Source organism: Erpetoichthys calabaricus, chromosome 9 (assembly GCF_900747795.2).
Source record: "Erpetoichthys calabaricus chromosome 9, fErpCal1.3, whole genome shotgun sequence".
NCBI lineage: Eukaryota > Metazoa > Chordata > Cladistia > Polypteriformes > Polypteridae > Erpetoichthys > Erpetoichthys calabaricus.
Genome location: NC_041402.2, coordinates 134843631 through 134867395, shown reverse-complemented (window position 1 = coordinate 134867395; position 23765 = coordinate 134843631). Strand labels below are relative to the sequence as shown.

Below are 23765 nucleotides of genomic sequence, written 5' to 3'. Positions count from 1 at the left end.
TTTATAAAAGCATTCAGAACTCCTCACATTAACATATTTTAGTGTTAATGCTCATTCTGGATAAGAATCTAATAAAGTTTGGCACAATTTTCACCAACTCTCCTTGGCAAATTTGTCAGTGCAGTCAAGCTATTCAGTTTAAGATTCATAGTTATGGCTTGGACTGTGATCAGACCACTTGAGGATGTTTCTCTTTTGTTGGCAAACTACTCCAGTGTAACTTTGGCCTTGTATTTTTGGATCATTCTCCAAATATGAATAAATGAAACAGAATTTCTTTAAGAATTTGACCACATTTTGGTATATTCACATGTTTCCAAACAGCAGCTAAAGAGAAACATCAGATTGCATGTTTCTTTTGCTGTATGTTTAAAAATAAAATAAGTGAGAAAGTGTAACAGGGCAACTTGGGTTGAATGGTAGACCCACATCATGCAAAATGTTAAATGGAGCGTGCTCAGAAAACCTTTTCCCTAGTCTGAACCATCCAAGGAGGTCCAAATCCATCTCCATAACTTATTGTGGCTAAGTTAACAAAGACAAACGTGGATTGTGTACATCTACAGTACGTTTTCTAGGACATAAACCCTTTGTGAAGCCAAACACTGCCAACTAACAGTAAATCACCACATTTTAGAAGTGTTCACAGTCTTATATAACTCTTTACCAAATGCTATCAGCCTCTGACTGTTTCTTTGATCCTACTTGATTCTTTTCTTGGACATACTGTCAAAATTCCCAAATATAGTATTTAATTAGAGAGATAGGCAAAGGGTTTTCCTATCTTTAACTGCATTGGCACACTATTTGAAAGGTATTTACTGTATGCCTCTAATTCCACTGAGCTGTCATGTAAAAGGCGTTTGTGTCCCTGTGCATAGTGGGTACACAAATGGGTGGTGTTTAGGTCTCTAATTGAAGTAAACAGTTAAGTGAGGAACACACCTCTCTATAATTCTATTATACAGTCACAAAAGGGCTGGCCGCGTCTCTAATTGTTTTGGATAGTTGGGTAAGGGGTGCTCCTCCCTATGAATGTATTTGGGTTTCTTGCACCTAGTTGTCCTTGATTTTGTTAGGAGTTATTATCTTTAATTTTTCCCTGTCTCTCTATGGTTGTTGGGTACATATTTTACATGGATTCTAGGGTTGTGAACCTCAAGGAATGTGAATTTCACATGGCTTTTGAAAATACAAAAGGGTTAATAAATTGAAGTTTTGAAACATCTTATCATGGCACCACTTTATTTGTTTATTGAATGCCAGCCTTTTGATGAGTTAACGTTGGTTGTTACCACGATAAACCATCCGAAAAACTCCTTAGAGTCCATGGTGTGTGACATCAACCAGTACAAAGGTTTCCTCAGCACCCAATATTAGGATTCTATATTTGATTTTACATGGCTATTTTCTCTGACTGACTGACTGGTTTTTCAAACAGAACATTTTTTCTGGCTATAGTGATTGATTTTTGGGTTAGAGTTCTTATCTTTGGTATTGACCTTAACCTGTTTTCTGACAATGTCTTTTCTCTTTATTCCATTTTCAAATTTGTACTGTCTCTCCTTGAGTCAGTATAGATAGATGGATGACAGCAACTTGTGTGCCTAAGTATACTATATAGTCCAGCAAGGGGATTCCAGTCTTGAGTTACACTGCATAATTGAGCGAGGGATGTTCTTTTCCCTCCTTACCCCTATAATTTCAGGAATCCTGATTCCCTCAGCCAGCCACCGAATGGTTACTGCCAAATTCAACCTGGACACAGAATTCATTTTTTTATTCAAATATTTAACTTTCATTTATTTAGCATTATCTGCGGTGGGTTGGCATCCTGCCTGGGATTGGTTCCTGCCTTGTGCCCTGTGTTGGCTGGGATTGGCTCCAGCAGGTTGGAAAATGGATGGATGGATATTTAGCATTATTGTTTCATGTTGACCATTTTAGCTTTGGACCTTGTCTTTTATGTGTTGAACTTAAGGGGGTGGGGACACCTGACATAACTTCCTTCACCATATAAGTTATTCGATGCCTTAGTACAGAATGTTGAGGAGTGATAAACACTGGGAAATATTTTTTTATTAATTTTATTGTAATCATTCCGTACATATAGATCAATTTTTACAAAAAATAGGATTGTAAAACAAATCAAACCCCACCCCTGAGAAGGAGAGTATGGCCAAAGGAGTAAAACTTAAGGCTTGTAAACATTCCTAAATTATTGAGTTTAATAGGGCAAAAAAAGATAAATGGAGAAGGAAAAGAAATGCGGAAATAATTATTTCTTCTTATTCTAAAATATTATTGATTAGATCCTGCAAGGTTTTGAAAAATTTCTGTACAGATCCTCTAACTGAGAATTTGATTTTTTCCAATTTCAAATAATATAAAACATCGGTTTCCCACTGACTTATTAAAGGAGAGTTAGGATTCTTCCAATTTAACAAAATCAGTCTGCGTGCCAAAGGTGTAGTGAATGCAATCACAGTTTGCTTGTCCTTCTCCATTTCAAATCCATCTGGAAGAACACCAAACACAGCTATTAATGGGTTAGGAGGGATTGTGACACCAAGGCTGTCTGAAAGGCACTTAAAAATTTTGGTCCAAAATGATGTTAATTTGGTGCAGGCCCAAAACACTGGGAAATAAATAGAATAGCAAGAAGCAGGTTCAAAAATGGAAAGCATGGGTCAAAAGTAACAGGAAGTAAACAGGAAGTAAAGCAAAAGTACACAGCCAAGACCAACTGGTGAGACAAAACCAAAAGTCAAAAAGTTTTCAAAACTATAAAATCAAAACCTGACACTAGGACCTACTTAGAAATAAGCTAATTTTTACTAACAATAACCTCAATGTACAATAATGATATGTTAACTCACATGATGCCACAAGTATGACATTGTGATCACGTGTCCAATACCAAAGTTCACATAAACAATGAAAATCAAGTGTTTTAAAAATATAATTTTTTTAAAATGTAATTCAATATGTAAAAGAAAGATTCTTCACATATAAAAATCTTTATGAACATGAAAATCCATGCGCAGTAATGCATGCAAACTACAGGCATTACCTACTGCTCTCTCATCTATGGATTTCTTTGAGTTTGAATGCTTTTGTAAGTTCTTTTGATTTTCTGTTTTTAGAAATTTTGCACTATCCTTACTTTATAGTTTTTTTTTTGTTTGAATTTTGGTTGTGGTCACTTTTTTGGTTGCTATCTTGAGGGAACATTTTGTTATCCTTTTTGAACATTTTTGAAAATATTTTGTTAATGTTAATTAAGGGTTCTTTTAATCCTAGGGCCAAGGTTTTTCTTGGTTCCCTACTTTGATGTTGTCGATCACAAGTCTGATTTAGAGTTTCTGGGCCAAATATACTTTATGTTTCCATGCACGCATGGAGTTCATGGCCTAGCTTTTGAAACAAACCTCTTTAGAGTTTTCTGAACCTATGCTTGGGAAATATATTTGTGATCTCTTCTTTCATTTTTCATTTACACAAGTCACAATACCATTGTAGCAACCTAATATAGCAGATGACTCACTTGCTGTATTTGAAATTCATCTTTTTTAACCATTCTAGTTGTCAGCTAACTGCCCAAACTACATTTTTTCCCAGTAAGCATTAAATGAGAGTTACCACAAGGTTCAGTTGCAAGCTGTACCATTTTAGTCTATTTGTTTCATGTTTTACATTATGTAGGAGGACTTTTGATATTATGATGAGATGCCACAATTTCTAAAATCTTGATTTTTTGCTCTTATCATCATTTTCTTATAAAACTTTATTATTTTTTTAATTAGAATAACTCCACAACAATTTATTCCTCGCAACTCTTTATAAGATTCAGTTACTGACATAATTTATTTCCTTGGATGAAAATGTTACAAAGACACAGCCCCAGTCAACAGGGTGGTGTGGCTACTACTTTCAGTGACCTGGTAGCCTATTTATCTTTGTGTTAAATCACTGATATCATTTAAACAATTAGTAGTAAAGGAAGCCACCATGGTAAGAGTTTAAAATCAGGTCATCAAATTCATTCTTTTTCACAGGTACAGTATGAGCACTGATAAAACAGGAGTCCATGTGTCTGATTGGCTTTTGGTAATGGCATGTCACAATCTCAGCGCTTTTTAACTAATCAGCCAGTTCATCTACATAACATCATGTTGTTCAAAGAATGCAGGCAGCCAGAACCTTATCTGCTTTCTTACACTTTGCTTACAAGCGATAGAAAACATGTTAGCCAAATAAAGAAAATAAAAACTTAACCCTTTTGGTGTTACTTTTGAAGGTATGTGAAAAAGATTTTTTTTTTTTTAGTATTGTTTTTATTTTATTCCTGGCTCTGAAATAAATTAGTTCAAACATCCATCCATGCATGTATTAAAACAGCTTAAAGCACTTTCAGATCATGCAGGGCCTATTGTAGGAGAACCTATTTCAGGGGCCCTGCCATGATGGTCTGCTGGCTGAATTTTTTTCCTACTTTTGAATAATTTTTCCTCGTTTTGTTTCCTTGAGAATAAATTTAATTGTTTTTAGGTCTTTTAATTGCTCTGTTGAGGACATCACTTTATTTGTGTTGCTTTTTTGTATAATGGATGCTTTGCTGTTATACACGGGTGCTGTACATGCATCAGTTCATGACATATCAGTCAGTCAGTCAGTCATTATCGAACCCACTATATCCTAACACAGGGTCATGGTGGTCTGCTGGAGCCAATCCCAGCCAGCACAGGGCGCAAGGCAGGAACAAACCCCGGTCAGGGCGCCAGCCCACTGCAGGGCACACACACACACACCAAGCACACACTAGGGACAATTTAGGATCACCAATGCACCTAACGTGCATGTCTTTGGACAGTGGGAGAAATCCCACACAGACACGGGGAGAACATGCAAACTCCATGCAGGGAGGACCCAGGAAGCGAACCCGGGTCTCCTTCCTGCAAGGCAGCAGCGATGACATATCAGATTCCTTCTTATTTTAGAGTGAGAGGTTGCAGAAATTCACTATCAGTACTCTAAATAAAATCCAAGAGAATAACAGAAAAATGTTTTGGTTTACGACTTCAGCTATTAATTTATTCTTTCCCTGACTGTGAGTTTTGGTTTCACCATTAGACAAAAGTTCACAAGACTGATCGAGCTGTTTCTTTCTTTAGAGGTGAAATAAACATAATACCATAAGCCAAATGTTTTTATTTTCATGGAGAGACATTTTCATTGGTTATCAGACTCCTGCACATACCACACTCTCACAAACTGGGTCAGTCTTCAGCTAACCTAACCTGCATATCTTTGGGATGTGGGAGGAACAATGAATACATGTTTCACAAACCCAGAGAGGAAATCTAAAATCTATACATGTAGTGACTATGCCCGATATAATCAGTGTGTTGCACAGTTTGAGCCACCATTCTTTCATCCATGTGTACATTTTTATAAAAGTTCAATCCTACACTCTCCGCTCTCTGTAGCAATCCAAAAAGAACAAAATGGGTGTATGTGGCCTGTTCAGGTAAGACTGGGGGTAAAACTAGAAGCAACCCCTGATGGAATCCTAGTTGATTGTCTGCCTCAAGCATGCAATCACACCAGCTAGAAAAAAAATGTGAATCAAATAAATTACATGTCCAGAAAAAACCCACACAAACATGGAGGATCTTCACACACAAGGCAACTGAGATTGAAAAATGTAAACGGGTAGCACAGTGAGTGGCTGAACCAGGCCAAGGAGACGCCCATGTAACACCAAGTTGCAGCAGATAGATAGTCTTTTCTGGAGGGTGGTACAGGACTATATGTTTGTCTGGGGGGTTGCCAGCTGGGATCCTGAGCTGTTTTGTTGTGTGGTGAGTGCAGCAACATGCTGCACAAGTGCATGCACCCCAACCTGACCTGACTTTACAGTCCAATATACTTCTGCATTGTTTCATTGTTAATTCAGTGTAATTTATTCAAGTAAATAACATACATTTTGGTAAAGCAACTCCTATATGAATGTGCTAAATTATTGTAGCATTACAGTAAAATTTTCTGATAGATTCTATTCATATTAGATAGCTTACTTATTATTTTTCATAAGTCTTCATTCAGTTTTCATGCTTTGCATTACAGGCAAATTGTCATACTTATAACATACCTCAGTATGTGTGTCTTGGGAACTGCGCGTCTGACATTGTGGTCAGCAACACAGAGCGCCACAGGGGACTGTACTTTCTCCGGTCCTGTTCAGCCTATATACATCGGACTTCCAATACAACTCGGAGTCCTGCCACGTGCAAAAGTTCGCTGACGACACTGCTATTGTGGGCTGCATCAGGAGTGGGCAGGAGGAGGAGTATAGGGACCTAATCAATGACTTTGTTAAATGGTGTGACTCAAACCACCTACACCTGAACACCAGCAAAACCAAGGAGCTGGTGGTGGATTTTAGGAGGCCCACACCCCTCATGGACCCCGTGATCATCAGAGGTGACTGTGTGCAGATGGTGCAGACCTATAAATACCTAGGAGTGCAGCTGGATGATAAATTAGACTGGACTGCCAATACTGATGCTCTGTGTAAGAAAGGACAGAGCCGGTTATACTTCCTTAGAAGGCTGGCATCCTTCAACATCTGCAATAAGATGCTGCAGATGTTCTATCAGACGGTTGTGGCGAGCGCCCTCTTCTGCTGGGGAGGCAGCATTAAGAAGAAAGACCCCTCATGCCTGGACAAACTGGTGAGGAAGGCAGGCTCTATTGTTGGCATAGAGCTGGACAGTTTGACATCTGTGGCAGAGCGACGGGCGCTCAGCAGGCTCCTATCAATTATGGAAAATCCACTGCATCCACTAAACAGTGTCATCTCCAGACAGAAGAGCAGCTTCAGCAACAGACTGCTGTCACTGTCCTGCTCCACTGACAGACTGAGAAGATCGTTCCTCCCCCAAACTATGCGACTCTTCAATTCCACCCGGGGGGGTAAACATTAACATTATACAAAGTTATTGTCTGTTTTTACCTGCATTATTATCAATCTTTAATTTAATATTGTTTTTTGTATCAGTATGCTGCTGCTGGAGTATGTGAATTTCCCCTTTTGATTAATAAACTATCTATCTATCTATCTATCTATCTATCTATCTATCTATCTATCTATCTATCTATCTATCTATCTATCTATCTATCTATCTATCTATCTATCTATCTATCTATCTATCTATCTACTGGATTTGAAAAGTTTGCTGATATTTAAAGAAAGCTGCACTCGTTACAATGTCCAGTTTAATCTAATAAAACAAACCCAGTGGTTAGTTTTCTTCACCCACACTGTCTCCATGAGAAGTAAAGGCTGCTTTGTGATGTGGGGTATAACCTTGCCACACCTGGGGAAAAGATGCCAACTTATTTTAACTTTCTTTCCCACTATGCAAGGGTGTGGAATCACAACAAACAGTTTACAGTGTTGACTCCCACCATCCCATAGCCCTCTTACAGTTTGCAACTTTTTTTAAAAATAAGCACATGTAGAATTATCTGCCATGAAAAATACCCCAGAAAATTTAGGGGAAAAATTTGAAAAATACTATACTTTCCACTTGCCAATATTACTCAAAGCTTACATTGTTAAAAAAAAAAACTACAAATGCTTAAAGTCAACAAGAATGATCATTTGATCATTTTGAGCTAAATTCTATATACAGCTACCTTATATTAAAATCCATCCATCCATCCATTTTCCAACCCGCTAAATCCGAACACAGGGTCACGGGGGTCTGCCGGAGCCAATCCCAGCCAACACAGGGCACAAGGCAGGAACCAATCCTGGGCAGGGTGCCAACCCACCACAGGACACACACAAACACACCCACACACCAAGCACACACTAGGGCCAATTTAGAATCGCCAATCCACCTAACCTGCATGTCTTTGGACTGTGGGAGGAAACCGGAGCGCCTGGAGGAAACCCACGCAGACACGGGGAGAACATGCAAACTCCACGCAGGGAGGACCTTATATTAAAATCCATCCATCCATCCATTTTCCATCCCGCTGAATCCGAACACAGGGTCACGGGGGTCTGCTGGAGCCAATCCCAGCCAACACAGGGCACAAGGCAGGAACCAATCCTGGGCAGGGTGCCAACCCACCACAGGACACACACAAACACACCCACACACCAAGCACACACTAGGGCCAATTTAGAATCGCCAATCCACCTAACCTGCATGTCTTTGGACTGTGGGAGGAAACCGGAGCGCCTGGAGGAAACCCACGCAGACACGGGGAGAACATGCAAACTCCACGCAGGGAGGACCTTATATTAAAATGACTTTTGCAAATTCATTTTTGAATGAAAAAGTTGTATTCTTTAATAAGATAGTCACAGTGTTTTAATTCAACATCATCATGAGTTTATAGCAATAAAACTATCATTTATAAAATACTCTTACACATTTAAACAGTTACTTGAAACTGGCAGCTAAAACAATGCTTCCATTTTTTTTCTTCACATTCCTGTCTAATTTAAAGTGTTCCCAGTCTAAACTCACCTGAGCCCGTGTTTGGGCTGGTAATATAACCCTCCACCATCTTCTCCACAGCACCTTCAGGTTGTTGTTTCAGCCTTTTTTAATATTTTGATCTAATCACTTTCTTCTGAACTAATTATGTTTCTTTTTAACTTGATGCAATATAATTGTGTTTGAAGTTCACACATTAATGTATTAAACTGAATTCACATTATCTGCGTTATTATATTCAGTAGAGGCTCATTATTTTTTCAGTGTTATTAGCAAATTAAAAAATTAAGCTACAAAAACAAATACATATTTCACATAAAAGCATCAAATATCTCCTTAAAGCATTATTCAGTAGTGACAGCTATGCTATATTGCAATGTGTGTATAACCCTTAGTGGGTGAGAATAACAAATTTATACTCTACTCACTCACTAAAATCGTTGAATGAATTTATATCAGTTATGCCACATACTTTCATTTGGTCAAATAGTATTGATTTAGCATATGATAGAAACAAGTTTAAAAATATCCACTGGCTTTGATTAAATTAATTAATATAGATAGATAGATATCCACACATTAATGACTTCAGCAACTACAAAATGCAATTCTTTGAGATTATTTTAAGTTGTTCAGAATTATTATGAGCAATCAACATTAAATTAACCATTTATATTGCATTTAGACAAACAAATAAGAACTTGGAAGATTTCTGGAAATTATTTGGAACGATTGCAGCTTTTCTGTAATGTTAGCATTCATAAGTAATTGTACATAAGGCAAAGAAACAGATGCCTTTTGTGATGTAGAGTGGGCAACTAATTTGCCAGTAAATTAAATCAGCCTTCACAACCACACAGAACTCACGGAATTCGGAAAAAAGAGATATAATGAATCAGTGTACTAAAGTTTTTAACTTTCTTTACAAATTCTTTCCAGCTGTACAAAGGTGGACCACGACGCAACAAAGGGGGCGGATATTTATGCAGATCGGATAGTCACGTGTACAAAATGTGTTTATCTGAATCAAAGTAGTTCAACTGTATATAATGTGCATACCATGTTCCGAGTATTAAAGAAGTGCTATTTTGAGTAAAATTAACTTATAATAGGTGAGAGAAGAATACAATGCCCAACGTTACGCTTCAGTTAAAGGAAAATAATTTAGCGATTTTGTTTCAACATGATTTGATAATGTGACATCTAAGAGAATTATGTCAATGTAACTAGAAAAAGCAACGTAATAACAAACATGATTATTTATGTTATATTAAATAAAGTGAGCAACGACTTTAGCTAGTTAGTGTTTGAGTGTATAAAACGGAATAATAATTTAAAATGGTATAGTGTGATTGTTTAAATTAAGTATTGTGGAAATATGCCCATTCATCTCAAAACGTATGCAATCCAATAGAAGGCAGCTGAGTCAGAGCTTGATGCCAGGCAGGAGCTAGCCGTGGATGTAGGGTGCCAGTCTGTCTCAAGGCGCACAAACCCCTGCACACACCGACACCTCGTCATACCGCATTGCTTTCGGCTCGCCAATCCATCTCCTCCGCACGTGTTTAACATTTTTTTTGTATGTGTGTATATGACTATATAATATATAATCACTCGTATTCAATCTCTATTCGAGTAAGACTCTTTGAGTGATAAGGACTAACAAGTTCAAATTGCCGAATGCGATCATGCCGATAGTGCCAGTGCCCAAGCTTTTCTCAGACAAATCATGTGTTAACACTAAGGGTTGGACGAATTTCCTGATTTACATCCATTCAATGCACGTATCGCCACGATATCATTTCGATTTGTTATGTAACAAACGACTTAACTATGAAGCTGAAATGTTTCAGACACTGGTTTACATCACACTACTGTAGTTTACAGAGATAGGATATAATTCGGCGCTGTTAGGTGTATATGGGCAGAACGCAGAACAAGCAACCGAAGGTCAGATTAGAGCTTTGAAAACTTACCCACTCGATGGGAAGCTATTTCACAAACGCTGAAAAATCGAATCCAACATCCAGCTCAACAGATTCCAGTTTTTCCTTAATTACGCGTTCACTAATTGTAATTAAAAATCCAAATAGTAAAGATTTCTTTTCCTTCTTCTTTCAATACTTGTTTCGCACTGCTGTCACCACACCTGCGAGGTTTCATGTTACACCGGAGCCCTGCACTTTTAGGACTTCCTGCTCGGCTACTTTGGTGGCGCGTATTCAAGCAGCAGCCATTCTGTAGGGCATGAGACGCGCAGCATTTGATACGTCTGGAAAGGAGATGGCGAGAACCTGGAATTTAGTTTGTACTTGAAACCATAGCAACCCTTTCTAGTAAAATATCCCTATTCTTTCTAGGCATTCTTTCTACTTCACATTCGAATCTATCTATCTATCTATCTATCTATCTATCTATCTATCTATCTATCTATCTATCTATCTATCTATCTATCTATCTATCTATCTATCTATCTATCTATCTATCTATCTCAGCTTGCTTGTGATGCAGAATCACTGCCTGTATTGCATATACGTACGTGACCTATGTTTACTAGTTATTCAAAGTTGTATTAGCTGGATGTTCATTGGAGGCAGATTTATTAACTGTGGCCTATGGTCAGGGCTGGGGTGACCATTAAGCAAAATAAGCACGTGCCTAGGGTATCAAGCGAAGGGGGGCACCACAGAAATTTTCCATTGCTGGATTTCCCATAGAACATATGTTGCAAAACTTCAAATATTGCAGTTGAACCAGGGTCCACAAAAAGGCCCCTCCACATTAAATGAAAAAAATACATACATATATATATATATACAATAATAAAAATAGTAATAATAGAGGTATATTAATCTTGGGAATACAACAAAATTAGAATCGGGTAACTGCCACATGGTCCACCGAGGCTCACATGATCGTTCTTTTCTTGGTCATGTCCGCTGTCCCGTTCAGTTGTATGAGTGCAGCTCATACACATGGAGACACTAAAATCTTTTGGGTGCTTAGGGCCTCTAAAGGTCTTAATCCGGCCCTGACTCTGGTAAATGTCCATCCATCCATTTTCCATTTTCCAACCCGCTGAATCCGAACACAGGGTCACGGGGGTCTGCTGGAGCCAATCCCAGCCAACACCGGGCACAAGGTAGGAACCAATCCTGGGCAGGGTGCCAACCCACCGCAGTCTGGTAAATGTGTTCTTTCATTTTTTCCCTGCTGTATATTGTCATTTGTCCTTCTGTGTAATATACTGTAGCACATTAGCTTAATGATTGTTGTATAACATGCCTAAAAAAACATGAAATAAAACATGACAGACAAGAAAAGTGCTCATTTTTGTATATTAATGCAACTATGCATCTTAAACCTATAAGGCAACATTTTATTGTGTTTGGCATCTATGATGCCAAGCTGTAACAACATCAGAATGGATGAATAAATCTGTCATTAAGGTGTGTTGAAAATTCTGATGTACATAAATCATCATGAAATAAAATTTAAGGAATCCACAAGCCACTCTGAACAGATTTCTAGGAGCAGAGCTGGTAACATCAGGACTTGTAACACTCTATGAACTTAAGTTAATGTGCATAGAAAATTCTTGTGACAAGTAAATACTTAAAATACTTGACTAGAAGTTTGGCTTAGTATTTATTAAGGTGTTTTTGGCTTTTAGTGCATTGATGTTCAGTTACGATGTTCATTTACTGATTCTTATATAAAGCACAGTGGCCAGAAAAAGCCACCCTTTGGATTTGCCTGATATTTTTGCATTAACTGGATATAAAGTGATCTAAATCACAAAAATAGACAGAAAAATATGCTTAAACTAATAACATGCAAATAATTATAATGTTTCATGCCTTTTTTGAATACACCCATCAGACACAGTGTGCTGTGGAAATAGTTAGTGAACATTTGGATTTCTTAACTGGTCAAACCTCCTTTGGCAGTAATAACCTCAAAGAAGCACTTTTAGTAGCTGCAAATCAATCCTGCACAATGTTTAGGAGGAATTCTTCTTTCTTATAGGACTGTTCATACTGAGCTATATTTTGATGATGCCAGCTTTCTTGAAATCATTCCAGAGCATCTCTATTGGGTTCAGGTCTGGACTCTGACTTGGCCACTCCAAAAGGAGGATTTTTTTTTTTTAAGCTGTTCTGTAGTAGAGTTCCTTCAATGTTTAGGGTTAACGTCCTGCTGCAAACACCCGACTTCTACTGAGTAGCTGAAGCTGAAACCTTGACAACCTTTAAGAACATTCTGGATGAGATACTGAGACAGCTAGATGGACTGAATGGTCTCCTCTTGTTTGTCAAATTTGTTGTGTTCTTATGCTGTTATGAGCTGAAGCTGGTGGATAACCTAACTACCCTGACATTATCCTGTAGGATACCTCAATAAACTTGGAATTTTATTTGCTCTTCAATGATGGCAACCTGTCCAGGCCTCAAGGCAACAAAGCAGTCCCAAATCTTGATGCTCCCTCAACCATACTTCATCAATGGGATGATGCTGTCCTGGTATGCAATGTCCTTCAGTTCTGTCAGACCAGGACTGTTCTTAGGCATAGGCAAACTAGGCGACCGCCTAGGGCCCCCAATGCCAAGGGGGCCCCACTTTTTAACCAAATAGCCTATAACTTACAGGTCCATATATTTCAGAAGTACAAATTTTCTCTGGTGGCGGAATTATCAATATGGTTACGCACGAGCAAAGAGGAAACAGTGACGACGACAGACAGAATCGAGGTGACAGAGTGATGGGTGGAGTGCCAGTGGGAGGGCACTGATCATCTGATAAAAACCATTCCTCAAAGCGACTCGACAATGGGTGGTTTGCTCCGTTCCTCCGTCTGCTCTGCTATAATTATACATGTAGGCTATGTTTTCCGTTGAAAAAGGAAAAGAGGTAGTGGGACATAAATCTCTCATCTGAGGTCCATTTTGCAACTTCACAATTCAGTTTTATCCTCAGCTGCTGGGGGGGGGGGGGGGGGTGCAGACCCCCCCTTCCGGGGCCCCCAAAACCTGTCTCTGTTTATCTTTTGGATCTGTGCAACAATATCTTCTGTTTTTATACTTTCCTACTCCAAACAAACTTCCCTCTGGGATAATAAAGTCTACCTAACCTAACCTTTTTATGCCACATACTCGTATACTTCTGAATATTCTTCCTGAACAATTTAAATCTGCTTTCATCAGTCCACAAAACATTTTCCAAGTAGCATTCTGGAGTGTCAAGGTGGTCTTTGGCAAATTTCGGATATGATGATGTTGCTTTTTTTTTGGAGAGCAGCAGCTTCTTTCTTCGTTTTCTGCCATAGACACCTTTCCTGTTCATTGTTTTACTTGTGGTAGACTCAAGAACAGACATGTTAACTTGTTCCAATGATTGCTTCAAGACTTTAGCTGTTATTCTAGGGATCTTTTTTACCTCACAGAGCATTATGGGTTGTGTCTGTCAAGTCATCTTGGCTGAGTGTCCACTTCTAGGGAGAGTAGCCACAGAGCTAAATCATACGCAATTTGCCTAACTATGAATAAATAACTCTCTAAACTCTTTGATATTACTTTGTAACCCTTTAGATAACTATGGAAATCTTGAACAATTCTTGTTCATCTATTTTGCATCAGATGCGTCTTGTGAATAGCAAGCTTAAAAGGTTCTAATTTCTTTACAGGTCAAAATAGCTCTAAACCATACCTACAGTCTTGTTTGTTTGATTGGACTCCAGGTTTCCCAACTCCTGACTCCAGTAAGCTTTTGTTGAAGTCATTAGCCTAGGGCTTCACATGCTACTTCCAAACTACACTGTGAATGTTGGAATGATGTATTCAATATATACAGGAACAATAAACTAACGTACTAATTAATAAAGTACAACAATTTGTATGTGTTCATTATTGTTACTTAGATGAAGATCAGACCATATTTTAAGACAGATTTACACAATATTTTCTGTTTTTGAACTTTTCTACTCCAAACAATTTTCCCACTGGGATAATAAAGTCTACCTAACCTAACCTATTTATGCCACATATACTTCTGAATATTCTTCCTGAACAATTTAAAACCCAGATAATTCACAGCCTCTTCCAGTCAGGACCAGATAAAAAAAAAACCATGTGTCTAGAGAGGGGTGAGTGTCATTTTGGACCCAGACACCAAGGTGGAAGAAGATCCTGAGCTGCCAAGATAATATTAAGGGTATATTGTTAAGGCTAAGATGGCCAAGTTTGTGTTCTGTTTACTTTAATTACAACAATTTTGTTTTTCTTTCATTAATCATGGTTAATCTGCTTGCTGCCCAATGTTTATTGTTGGCTCCCTGACTCTTCCTGGCTGTGACAACATAAATATAGTTATTTCCAAAGGGTTCACATCGTTGTTCTTGCCGTTGCATACAGCGCAGGTATGACCACTGCCTCACGTTTCTTGAATGATTCCCAGCTATGATGTTATGTACAGTGAGTTTATCCATCAGTTTGATTGACGCAGCGTGTGAAAGTGTGCCATACAACAAATTTACATTCAGTCCAGGGTTAATTAGTATGGGGTGCTGCTACAACTCCCTTTGACCTCAGTAAAAGCAAATTTGTGAAAATATTTTAATTCACATGCTTGAAACTGCAGTTCTTGCTATCATGATTTGATTTGAGAAAGTGAGACTTAGAAAAAAGGAGAGACTATAAGGTTATTAAAAAATGATTTCCAACTTGACATATTTACTTTTTTTATGACAACTTTAACTGTAGCTGGATTACCAATCCCATAGGAAATGACATTGGAGAAACACAAAAATGACTCAGTAGCCATTGAACAATCTCTGCCTATAATAATAAAAGGGCCTTCTGTCCATCAATGTCCTCTTTCCAAGTTTACCAAATCTAAAGACTGCATATATTAATGGCAGCCTAGTGTTGCAGGCCTGGTGCAGGCCTGAATGCTACTTTGCAACAATGCATTGTGCTCCCAACGGGATTTTTTGATTGCCTTTCAATATATCTAATCTCCATTGCATCACCTCAAAAACAAAACCAAAGGTTATTGCACATTCAAAATTGCACCAAAACCAACACTGTGCAGAAAATAAAAAAGTGTACTGACTTACAAGGTTGCAAACAATAACAAAATGAGTTTTAAAAGGTAAAAAAAACATACATGCGACCTGCAGCGCAGATGAATTAAAATATACAGTGAGAACAGGAGATTACTTGCAATTGTTCAAATGTTCAAGGACATAACTTTAAAAGACTGCCAAACAATTACAGACCTCATCCAAATATTTTTTGTCATGGCTTCCACTTTAGTCACATGACTTAATAATTAGTTTCATATTCCAATGGTCCTTTGTGTGAGGACATTATTCCCGATTTCTGTCTTAAGTTCACTTTCCTTATTTTGCACTGGTGTCTTTATTACTATATTTCACTATACAGTGGGTGAACAAAATAACAGAAGCAGCAAATGAAAACAGAGTTTAACTATGAAGTGGCTAAATCACAATTACAAATGCAGCTGAAAATATTAGACATGTAAGCGGATTGCAAATTAGCAGTTATTTATCAGCAATGAAAAATCTTTGATAATACTTTTTAGTTTTTAAAGTTGTGTGACACAGCTAACAGAATTCCAAAGAGGACAAACAGTCAGTATGACAATTGTAGGCGCCTTGAGGTGAACAGTTCCAAAAATAATAACTGCATGTTAATCATGGGTAAACTGCATTGGCAGAAAGAAACCACGGTAGACAAGTGAAGCTCATCAATACTTGACAGGATAGTTGCTAGATGTCCTAAATATACAGCCTCATAAATTCCATTAACCTGCATCCAGCCTTTCAAGCAGGTCCTCCAACTTGGAGGGAAATCTCAGGGGTAGGTGGCAGGATGGGCACTCCAGCCACTGTAAAAAACCTCACACTTTTCCATTCCATTTGAATTAGTGTGGTGCTGAGGTGTCACCAATTGCATGGCTACGATTGGGTCCTAATTTGGGATCCTGAGGTGGTTCGTCGTGTGGTGGGCATGGCAACATGCTGTAAAAATTATCGTTGAAATAATTCAGCACCTCTGTGTCCCAAGCCTAACACAAATTGTACATCGTGAGCTTCACAAAGCAGGAATTCATGGAAAGGATTCCTTTCCAACAAATTTTCTTTTCTTACTGAAGATTAAGAAGAGACACGATTGAAGCATTTAAAATTATGAAGAGAAATAGTACAGTGGATCGAGACTGTTATTTTAAAATGAGTTCATTAAGAACACAGGGACACAGTTGGAAACTTGTTAAGGATAAACTTCACACATACATTAGGATGTTTTTCTTTTACCCAGAGAACAACAGACACTTGGAATAAGCTGTCAAGTAGTGTGGTGGACTGTAAGACTTTTAAAAATACACTTGATGTTTTTTAGAAGAATTAAGTGGATAGGACTGACAAGATCTGCTGGGTAGCTTGTTCTTGTCTAGATTTTTCTAATGTTCTAAAAAATACTTGCATCTAAGGTTGATGCATAACCTGGTGTAAAGTGAACAAATCCTGCACACCTAAACAATGAAGACTGTAAAAGAGTCTAACAAGGAATCTTTTAATGATATTTTCTATATCTAGAGAGGTGTATGTTTGGTGTCTGCATGGGTTTCCTGCGGGTACTCTGGTTTCCTCCCACAGTCCAAAGACATGCAGGTTAGGTGCACTGGTGATTCTAAATTGTCCCTAGTGTGTGCTTGGTGAGTGTCTGTGTGCGTGTGTGCCCAGCGGTGGGCTGGCGCCCTGCCCGGGGTTTGTTTCCTGCCTTGTGCTCTGTGTTGGCTGGGATTGGCTCCAGCAGACCCCCATGACCCTGTAGTTAGGATATAGCGGGTTGGATAATGGATGGATGGATGTATGTTTGGAGAAAGCCAAAAGATTATGCTGCATTCTGCTTACCTCGGAAGTCAGATATCGGAGCTGGGAATGACATCCCACCCGAGTTGACTGAGTTCCAGTAAAATATTTGGAAAAACAATATGGATGTACCCAGGAAAATCTTTGATGTTTTTGCTACATCAGAATAAATAGCAGTTAATAATTATGTATTATGCAGTATTTTGCGTATCCAAAAATTGTAACAACATGCAGGGCCATCTTAACAGCATTATATGCCCCCAGGCAAAGCAGAGCACTGAGGCCCCTTCTTACACAACCACTCAGCAAGTCACAACATACACAGATTAGCATGGGGTCCCTGTGCTCATGGGGAGCCCGGGCAACTTCCTAGTGTGCCCATGCATTAAGATGGCCCTGGCAACATGTCCACAGATAAAAGCTGGACAGTATCGGGTGTACGATTGATTTAATGAGACATAAATAGACAGAAGTGCTAATAAAGCATATGATACTACATACGTTTGTGGTGTACGTCGCCATTTTGGATTGACAACATGATCTGAAGTAGGACAAACTCAGACTTGACAGACCAGACACGAGTTTCCAAGTTGGAAATAATGGAGTGTTCCAGTTGAAAATTCCAAATAAGAACTCGGAAATTCTGATTTCTGACCACTTCTAATGGAAAACAGCATTATATCAACCAAACAGTTTGTGTTGTCAACTGTTAAACATGGTGGAGGATTCATAACAGTAAAGGTAGCCATCTCATGGGAGTCATTAGATGTGATGATGTGCATGGTTGTATAACAGCCAAGAAATATAAGGCCAATTTACAGTACCAGGAGCCCCCTATGGCTCAAATATTGCTCCCTTTTGATGTTCCCTTTTCCTGTATGACAATGCCACCTTGAAAAGCAGTTTCACAAGTGCCAGTAGGATAACATTGTCCATGGCTTCCTTAATCACCACTGGAAAATTAGAACATTGAAAAATTGTGGCAAAAATAGGTGATTCAGCCCAACAAGCTTGGCAATCCTATGCACCTAGATAGTACAAAATAACATCAAATCAAGGTTTAAAGATTCCTAAAATTCAGTTCTTCACCACACTGGTAAATTATTCCATTATGTCTATCGTTCTGTGTGTGAAGAAAAACTTTCTAACATTTATGTGAAATCCTCACATGTGACAGACCCATTTTCAGAAGTCATGGTTCCAAATGAAATTATCATCAGCCTACAACGATCATTTTCAGAATGCAGCTAATCATAAATTTGGATTTAACAACCACTCTAAATATACTTTTACCTCATTGCATAATGTTTCTGTCAATTGTCAACATTACACTACGTTTAGATTGCATTTCTTTTCTTTGATAGTATACTAGCTGTGTTACCCTGTTTTGCACTGGAAATTTCGTAAGACAATGGGCCTCAGTTACAGTGCTAATGGTTAATCGAGTGTATGAGAAGTTCTGTGTTTGACACTTTGTGACCATAAGCAAGTCACTTTAACTGCCTGTGCTTGAACTGGAAAAACAAAAGAATTGTAACCAATTGTATTTCAAATGTTGTAAGTCGTCTTGGATAAAGGTGTCAGTCAAATAATAAGAAATAATAATATCATCAGGTCATTGGTGTTGCTTGCTCTTGAATCTGCTATATTCAATTATCCACGAGTAAAACATTTCTGCTAGAGATCAATTCCTGCTTTTTCTAGTTGTAATATACTGGGCATTTAGGCAACAATAATAACGAACCACTGGGAAGCTGTTATTGTAGAACTTATTTTTTAATATGAACTTGCACAAGCATGGGTGCCTAGCAGGAACAATACAGACCAAACGTGCATGTCAAGTGTTCTACACAAAATTCAATAGAAGTCTCCCTCTTTTTAAATAGAGAACAAATCAAGAAAATATTACATATCTTTAAAGAGTAAATCTGCAATTAGTTTCAAATGATTTCCAATACCTATTTATTTTATCTAGTTGTTTATATTGCACTAAAAATAAATCTCAATGTTCAGGACTAACAGGGCACTTTAATTTCTTTTTTCTTTTTGGAACATAACAACTAACATGGAAGGAGTAGTTTCCAGCACGTCACTTCCCCAAGGTGTCTTTACCACACCTATTCCTAACTATTAAAGAATTTCCTAATTTGCAGGACTCACAGGTTCAGCCTATCAAGGGGTTTCACAACACGGCACAGCCTGGCTCTGCACTGTTTGACTGGTAGAGCTTAAGCAGAAGCTGGAGGTTCCTTTGGTGGTGACCAAGGCAGTGTCAGATGAGATGGGAATTCTACCACTTGTCGTGTTCACATATTAAATGCTGTGACCTGTTGGCAGTTATAGTGCTTGAGTGGAGACATTAACTGTTGCATCAGAATTCTTTACCTCTACTTTCCACAATATACGATCATTGAGCACTGTGTACTGAGACAATAACTGCATTACACCGTTTGTAGCTATCACATTAGGCGCCATCCTAACTTCATCTCTGGGTTTCAGAGCAGCTCTGGAATTATCTGCCTTCTTCTTCTGATCATAATAGAATTTTTGAGTGTTTTTTGTTTTGTCTAGCAGATATTTAACCTTGAGGGTGTCATAAGAAGCTGGCATAAGAACCACACAAGCAGCAGGTTAGTTACTGTATGGCCTCCTGCTCATAAGAAGCTGAGCTGGCAATAGGCCTACAGACTCAAGTGGTGTCGTTCTGTAGTCCAGCAGTGCTGGTGTTTGTCTGGTGCTTTGCTCCAAAGCTTCTTAACTGTCTGTTCTGCTTGCTCTGTTTCACTATCAGAGTGAGGCGTATGCCATGAAGAAGTCTTGTGGAGGATGCCTTAGCTCTTACAAAAGCTTTTAAACTCCTCTGATGCAAATTGCGGGTCATTGCTGACTTAAGAGCAGCAGGAATGCCTGCTGAACTGAACTTTTAAAGCCTCTAAAAACAGTTAGGGTCTTTCAGCTCATCTGTCTCAATAAATTTAGAGTAATAATCCACTAGAATGATGTGATGTCTACCTTCAGATTCAAACAAATCTGTGGCTACTTCCTCAAATGGTAGCTGTGGTGTCACTGTTGGTTTGAGGGGTTGCCTGGGTAGTTCTTTATCAGGTTTTCAATATCCAAATTCATTCCTGGCCAGTATAGCACGCTGTTTACTCTTTACCATCCCAAGATGAGACTGGTGAATAAGCTTGAGCATATGTTCTCGAATAATGGGGGGTACTACTATACGCAGTCCTTTGTACATTATATCATCTAACATACTTAGCTGGCTTTCTTGAGTCCCAGTATGGCTGAAGAGGCATAAGCACTTCTCGTCTGAGGTGTAGCCAGCCTTACTGAATTATCTGTTGAGACGGCGTATCTCTTTCTTCATGTGCTCTTGCAGTTCTACAAACATTTGATCACTAATTGAAACAAAGCTAAGCATGGATAAACACTCCAAGCCATCCAGCTCTGGCTTATTATCTGAAAGTTGTGCTCTGGACAAGGTGTCAGGCAGTTCTTTGTTTGTTCCATTTCTGTAATTGACGGTTAGCACGTACCTTTGAAGACACAGATGCATTCTCCGAAGGTGCATCAGAGTCGATAGCAGTGGCTTTTTGTGCATGTCTTCGAGGAGTTTATGGTCATTGTAGACTATGACATATTTCCCAAATATATAGTGGTGAAACTTAATACAAGCATAAATTACAGAGAACATCTCTGTCTCTATTTGTGCATATCAGGTTTCTGCTGCTACAGATATGGATGTGAAATCGACAGGCTGGTTATCTTGAAGGAGGACTGCTCATAGCCCACTGTTGCTGGCATCACAAAATATCTCTACAGGTTTTACCTGATCCAAAAATTGAAGTACTGGAAGATGTGTGCACAGTTCCTGGAGTCTGTCAAAGGCTAGTTGTTGTGCTAGTTGCCAATGAAGGTCTGCTGTTCTCTTAGAGTAGCTGGCATAGTGGAGCATCTACTTCACTGAGAGTTGAATAAATTTTGACAGATAGGTTACAAGGCCTAAAAAACGGCGGATACCATTTTTGTTGATTGATGGTGGAATGCACTGCATTGATTTCAATTTTGCTGGGTCTGGCTTCAGGCTATCAGCTGTTATTCTATGGCACTGAGGTTTGATGGATGTGACACATCTTGAAATTAAGCTTTAGATTACAGCCTGTGGTCCTTTCAATTACTTTACAGGGAACTATGTCATGCTCTTTTATTGTGGGTGCTGCAATAAGAATATAATAATACCAACAGCTCCATCAATGCCTTCTAGCATTTCATTCATTAAAAGCTGAAAAGGGTAGGCACAGCCATCTAAACCTTCCTATTTGGGGTATTGAAGTTTGCTAGAAAGGATGATGGTTCATCTAGTTCTGTTTAAAGGAACCCAGACTTTGCATGTAAAACTAGAAAGACGTTTGCTCCCGGTGTGGTGAACACAATTTCTTCTATGGTGCGCATAGGATAATGTTCCCTTTTATAACTTTGTTCAGATCACTGGGATCTATACAAATCCTATGTAAGAAACATCACCTGGATGCACTAGGACACATCATCAATGATGTATCCTGAGGTCATCGGGCATTTCAGGTCTCGCAACATCATACACCCTCACTCAGGTGACCCAGCCGGGGTTGATCAATCCAGAGCTTGTATCCCAGTAATGATCCACGGATAAGCCCTCTTCATCCAAAGCCACCTTGAGGCTTTCTTTGCAGCTTCACTTGCGGATTTAATGGCCCTCTTCTTGGCTGCTCCTGTTATGCCCAACCGTGTGAGGACTCTACAGAGTGAGCGCCCTGCAAATCCTCTGCAGGCAGTTTCTATGGGCCCATAGAGTACCCCCCAGCCTCTGACCCTGAACTCCTCCACCAGTTCCTGGTACTTGGCGCGTTTCCTCTTGCTAGCTTCCTTGATACGCTCTTCCCAGGGCACTGTCAGTTCCAGAATGATCAGCTGTTTTGAGGCCTCTGATGTAATGATCATGTCTGACTGGAGTGTTGTTGTTATAATTTGCTGCAGGAACTTTAGCTGGTTTCCCAAGTCAGCATGCAGCTGCCAGTCAGAGTCTGTGTGGAAGAGGCCTGTTATTACTGCTTTTGCCTGGGATTGGTCTCCCGCTTTAACAAAGGTAACTGCCTTCTTTGGCCCATGGAGGAGTTTACTTGATGGCTGCAGCCAAGCTTTCAGCATCTGCCTTGAGCACCTTGTCATGGCGCCACCAGTAGCAGACGTCTGTCAGTGCCTTAGGGCAGCTGCTGATTAGATGTTCTAGAGAGCCTCTTCCTGAACAAAGTAGGCAGGATGGTGTCTCACTCTTTCCCCAGACGTGGAGGTTTGATGGGCTTGGCAGGGCATCGTAGACCGCCTCCACCAGGAACTGGACATGAAAGAAATCTCTCTGCATGATGTCCGACCAGGTGATCCTTCACTGGAGAGTACTCTTCCACCTTATCCATGCACCCTGTTGCCGGAGTCCTACTGCCCTGCTCACTCTCTCTTCCTCCACCCCTGCTCGGACCTCTCCTTGATGGATTGTAGATGGATGCTCGGACCTCTCCTTGTAGATGGATTCTCTCCTTGCCGACCTGGGTCTTTGGGAAGTAGCCCAGACCTGCTCTACCTGTTGCCATGCTGCCCACCAGAGCCTTCTGTCTCAGGCGTGACTCTGCCACCTCTGCCCTCTATTTCCTGCCTGTCCTCACCTCAATGCCAGCTGCTGACACCTTACTATCCTTGGAGTCCCTGTACTGTAGGGCTTCTCTGGTGCGTGCTACCATGAATTCTTCCATGAGGCCGCTAAATGGTAGCTGCAGGATGTTCCTTGATACATACAGTGCTGCGCTGGTGAGGCTGCGTGGGAGTCCCAGCCACCTCCGAAGAAAGCTGCTGATCTTCTTTTCAAGAGATTCAACTGCTGAAAATGGGACTGCATATACCAGCAGAGGCCATAGGACCCGGGGCAGGATTGAGTGCTGATAGATCCAGGCTTTAAACCTACCAGGCAGGCCAGACCTATCAACCTTGGTTAGCCATGTCCCAAGCTCCTGAGTGGATTTCTGAATAGCAGCTGTGTCTTTCAGACTTGAGTCAAAGACTTTCCCCAAATTCTTGACTGACTGCTCTGAGATGGATGGGATGACTGTTCCTGCGATAGCAAATTGGTACTTATCAGTCACGTTCCCCTTTTTCAGTACCATGGACCTTGACTTAGAAGGCTTAAAACTCATCCTTGCCCGTGTGATGAGTCTCTCAAGTCCTTGTAGGATCCACCTGCTCCCTGGGACCGATGTTGTCGTGATGGTTAGATCATCCATATAGGCTCTTATCAGGGGCTGTAGTATACCCAACTTAGT

At 39.6% G+C, this 23765-nt stretch overlaps 1 protein-coding gene across 1 annotated transcript in view; it reads right to left on the bottom strand.

Moving 5' to 3' along the window:
* Nucleotides 1-10876, bottom strand: part of LOC114658130 (aryl hydrocarbon receptor-like) — a 104000-nt gene extending 93124 nt beyond the window's left edge. The window contains exon 1 of the mRNA XM_028810188.2: nt 10496-10876. The gene's annotated coding sequence lies outside the window, so the exon portion shown is untranslated. The remainder of the gene's footprint in view (nt 1-10495) is intronic.
* Between the last annotated feature and the right edge of the window lie 12889 nt (nt 10877-23765).